Source organism: Zea mays, chromosome 7 (genome assembly GCF_902167145.1).
Source record: "Zea mays cultivar B73 chromosome 7, Zm-B73-REFERENCE-NAM-5.0, whole genome shotgun sequence".
Lineage (NCBI taxonomy): Eukaryota > Viridiplantae > Streptophyta > Magnoliopsida > Poales > Poaceae > Zea > Zea mays.
In genome coordinates, this window is record NC_050102.1 from 93,840,050 (window position 1) to 93,845,406 (window position 5,357).

At 39.9% G+C, this 5,357-nt stretch overlaps 1 pseudogene; it reads right to left on the minus strand.

Annotated features, from left to right (window-relative positions):
- Positions 1 to 734: 734 nt before the first annotated feature.
- LOC118472948 (uncharacterized) lies at positions 735 to 4,763 on the minus strand (annotated as a pseudogene).
- Between the last annotated feature and the right edge of the window lie 594 nt (positions 4,764 to 5,357).

Consider the following 5,357-nt stretch of genomic DNA (forward strand, 5'->3'; position numbering starts at 1 on the left):
ATAACTTCTCCTAGGAATCTTCAAATGAGGTGGGGCTAGATGCGTTGGAAAGCTGACTTGATAAGATTTCTCACCATGTATAGCATGCTTAATAAAACTTCGTAGAATGATGCAGTTTAATACGAAAACTTGGTCATCAAACAGACTGTTGACCTTCTGACCAGTCAGCACTAAAGTAGGTCGGCTGCCTTTTTGGCAGATTTGATTAAGTAGGCCTTAGAAGCATTGGAAACTAGACTTCAATAGCTTTCCAAAAAGTACTTATGAGCCTTCATAGCTTTTGGGAGTCAAAAGATATGACTATTTCTTCTAGATGGTTCTGTAGCGCTCGACTGACTCGGACATAGCTCTTCTTGCTGATTCGCCTTTGATATGTTTTGTCCTTCATCTTTAGTGAACCTAAGTAATATCAACATACACGACTTAGGTAGCATAAAGTTCTTATTAGTGTTTAATTGAAATTCATAAAGTAGCGTGTGCACCTCTTGTTGTAGCTTCTTAGCTCGGCTACGTGTAATTGGTCCATCAAAGAGTTGGGTTGGTGATAATGTTGGTTGTACTTGAGTTGATGTAGTATGACTTGGGGGTTGTAACGTGTTGCTTAATGGTGTGGTCGTATCATCCTTCTCCCCTTGAAAAGGAGTTGTCCTCGACTCTGAAGTGTCTGCACTTGTATATGGTAAGAGGTCAGCAACATTGAACGTGTTGCTCACGCCATAGCTTGGTGAAAGATCTATCTTGTATGCATTATCATTGATCTTGGCAAGAACACGAAATGGACCATCCCCTCGTGGCATCAATTTGGATTTGCGCTGCTCAGGAAAACGCTCCTTGCGCAAGTGAGTCCAAACCAAGTCCCCGGGTTCAAATAACACTTTCTTCCTATGCTTGCAGCCTTGCACACTGCTTTGAGATCAATTGCTTCCTTAGTCTTCTCATGTATCTTTTTTATGTATGCAACACGCTTGGAAGCTTCCATATTGGTTCTTTCCTGTAATGGAAGGGGCAACAAATCTATCGAAACAATAGGTTTGAACCCATATACAATTTCAAAGGGGCATAAATTAGTTGTTAAATGTACTGCCCTGTTATAAGCAAACTCCACATGTGGCAAACATTCCTCCCAATCCTTCAAGTTCTTCTTTACCATTGTTCGCAGCAGCATTGACAATGTACGATTCACCACTTTAGTTTGTCCATCAGTTTGGGGGTGGCATGTGGTGAACAAAAGTTTAGTCCCAAGCTTTGCCCACAATGTTTTCCAAAAATAGCTCATAAACTTCACATCACGGTCAGATACGATGGTCTTGGCACTCCATGTAGTCTCAAGATTTCTCTGAAAAATAAATTGGCAACGTGTGAAGCATCGTCGCTCTTGTTGCATGGAATAAAATGAGCCATTTTTGAAAATCTATCAACCACAACAAAAATAGAATCTCTCTTTTTTGAGTCCTAGGCAGTCCTAAAATAAAATCCATGCTTATGTCTTCCCAAGGAATTTTAGGAGTATATAAACCATGAGGGTTCAATTTTGACTTAGCTTTGTGACAGGTGACACAACGCTCCACAAATCTGATGACGTCTCTCCTCATCTTGGGCCAATAGAAATGATCACTGAGCAGTTCATAAGTCTTCTTTTGTCCAAAATGACTTGTTAGACCTCCTCCATATGACTCCTGCAATAAAAGCAATCTAACCGAAGAATTTGGTACACAAAGTTTGTTAGCTCTAAACAAAAATCCATAATGTATATGATACTTTTCCCAACCTTTTCCATCTTTACAATGAATGTATGGTTCTGAAAATTCAGGATCATTATTATTCATTTCTTTCAAATTTTCAAGACCCAAAACTTTTACCTCTAGTTGATTCAACAACACATTCCTTCGAGACAAGGCATCAGCGACCACATTGTCCTTACCTTTCTTATATTTCACAATGTATGGAAATGTTTCGATAAACTCAACCCATTTGGCATGGAGACGGTTCAGTTTGGCTTGCCCTTTCAAATACTTCAAAGCTTCATGATCAGAATGAATAACAAACTCTTTTGGCCATAAGTAGTGCTGCCATGTTTCAAGCGTTCGGACCAAAGCATACAATTCTTTGTCATACACAGAATAATTTAATTGAGCACCTCCCAATTTTTCACTAAAATATGCGATAGGTTTTCCTTGTTGCATTAAAACTCCTCCTATCCCAATCCCACTAGCATCACATTCTACTTCAAAAGTTTTAGTGAAATCAGGAAGAATAAGTACAGGTGCTTCAGTCAAACGTTTCTTCAATTCTTGAAAAGCATCTTCTTGTGAGTTTCCCCATTTAAATTCAAAACCTTTCTTTGTCAATTCATTTAAAGGGGAAGCGATGGTAATGAAATCTCGCACAAATCTTCTATAAAAACCAGCAAGACCATGAAAACTTCTTACTTGACTTACATTCGTTGGAGCTGGCCAATCCTTGATTGCTTTCACCTTGGATTCATCCACCTCTATTCCTTTTGCTGAAACAACAAAGCCAAGAAACACAACATGGTGTGTGCAAAAACTGCACTTCTCAAGATTAGCAAATAATTTCTCCTTTCTAAGCTCATCTAAAACTTGCTGAATGTGTTTCACATGTTCATCAAAAGACTTGTTGTAAATTAGAATATCATCAAAGTAGACAACAACAAATTTTCCAATAAAAGTTCTTAAGACATGGTTCATTAATCTCATAAAAGTACTAGGAGCATTAGTCAACCCAAAAGGCATCACTAACCATTCATACAACCCAAATTTTGTTTTAAATGCAGTCTTCCATTCATGTGCAGTTTTCATTCTTATTTGACGGTATCCACTTCTCAAATCAATTTTAGTAAAAATTGTGGGACCACTTAATTCATCAAGCATATCATCTAGCCGTGGAATAGGATGGCGATAGCGAACGGTAATATTATTTATAGCTCTACAATCAACACACATCCTCCAAGATCCATCTTTATTAGGTACTAAAATCATAGGAACAACACAAGGGCTTAAGCTTTCACGAACAAAACCTTTATCAAGAAGTTCTTGCACTTGCCTTTGTATTTCCTTAGTTTCTTCAGGATTGGTTCGATATGGTGGACGGTTAGGAAGTGCAGCCCCTGGAATAAGATCGCTTTGATGCTCAATCCCTCGAATTGGAGGTAGTCCAGTCGGTGTTTCTTGTGGAAACACGTCTTCAAAGTCCTGCAAAAGATTAGCCACAACACTAGGAAGAGATGTTATGTCGTTAGGAGAGATCAAAACATCTTTGTTCACAAGTACAAAGAGCGCTTGATATGGGTTGTTCCTCACTTCTCTCAGCTCAGATTTTGTGGCTAGCATAACTAGATGTTCTCCCTCTTCCTTCCTTTTATCTCTTGAATTTGGCCTGTATCACTCGCTCACCGAATTGTGGATGGCACTCAATTTCTTTTGCTCTTCTCCTCCTCTACTTGCTGCACTAATTTCAGTTTTCTTTTGTAAATGTTCAGCCATGATTTGTTGAGGGGTCATAGGCTTGAGTACAAACTTTCTCCCTTTCAGATCTAGCGTGTATTGATTTGTTCTTCCACAATGCTGAGAATATCGGTCATATTGCCAAGGTCTTCCTAGCAGCATGTGACACACAAACATGGGTGCAACATCGCACTCCACTATGTCAACATACTCTCCAATCTTGAACGGAACTTTCACCTTATAACCAATCTTAATATCTCCCGATTCATTCAACCATTGGACATGATATGGATGAGGGTGTCGCTGCTATTTCAAACCAAGCTTTTCAACCATCTCACGACTTGCAAGATTATGGCAGCTCCCTCCATCAATGATCACCTTTACTACTTTGTCTTGCACTTTGGCTCGCGTTTGAAAAAGATTATGTCGCTGTCCAATTTCAGCTTCTTTCATTTGAACACTCAAGATTTGTGTAACCACAAGAGTAGTACCATGCTCAAATTCACATCCAGTGTGTTCCTCAATTTTATGAGTGTCTTCTACATTTCTTGCTTCAGCTTCCTCTTCACTAGCTGATGTATATTCTCCATCATCATTCACAAGGATCACACGATTATTTGGACACTCCTTTATGACATGACCATGACCTTCACACTTGAAGCACTGAATACCACTACTCTTGGCTGTTGAACCCACTGATGTTGAAGTGGATGCTGTTGGTTTATAACTCATGTTTGGAGCAGCACCATTCTTTCCACTAGAATTGCCTTGAATATTGGATCGCAAACCTCCAGTTGAACCTTTTGTCGCTGAGGATGCAGCGGTAAACCTTGAGATTGATTTGCTTCCTCCAGTCATGGTTCGTGCACCATATGACAAGGGTTTGGTGCTCTTAGCATCTTGTTGCAGCTGGCGTTCAGCTTTTTTGGCTTGATGTACCAAATCAATAAGACTTTGGTACGACTGAAACTCAACAATACGCTGAATGTTGCGGTGTAACCCAGCCATGAAATGTGCAATGGTTTGCTCTTCGTCTTCATACACATTGGCTCTAATCATGGCCTTCTCCATCTCCTTATAATAGTCCTCAACACAGAAACTTCCTTGCCTCAAATTCTGCAATTTATCAAAAAGATCACGCCGATAATGCTTCGGCACAAAACGAATTCTCATTTTTCGCTTCATCTCTTGCCAAGTAATAATAGGGTCCTCTCCATCTTCTTCACGATCACGAAGAAGTTGCTCCCACCAAACCAGAGCATATCCTTCAAGAGATGCCATTGCAAGTTTCTTCTCCTCTGAATAATTATGTAGGCGGATGATTTTCTCCACCTTCAATTCCCATGTGAAATAATCTTCAGGATCAGATCTACCATCAAATTTTGGCATGGTAAACTTAAGTTTCCCAAATCTCTCTTCTTGGTTGACGCCTCTATGATGACGACGACCATAGCGACGTTGGGACTGATCATCATCATCCCCAAATTCAGATTCTTCATTGTCATCATTTCTTCGATTCCGCCCTCTTCCTCTACCACGTGCAGCACCTTGATTCCTCCTCCCATGTTCACTTGCTCTTCTAGAATAATTTCCTTCACCTTCTTCCCCGTCTTCATCATGGTTTCTTGCACCATCAGGGAGTCGACGACGACCTCTGATTTCAGCCATAAGTGTCTGAAGATCTTGTGCCAACCGATCTTGCTTATCTTCTATGCTTTGTTTGAGCTCATTGAATTGTATTATGGTGACACATTCTTCAATCTTATTTTTGGGATCCATCTTCCTGTGAAATTAGTGGCGACAAGACAACAAATATATGTGGAATATGAAGCTATATAGAATCTCACAACCTCACCACTCTTACTAACCAAAGCTCTTATGAGGTCCCTGCGG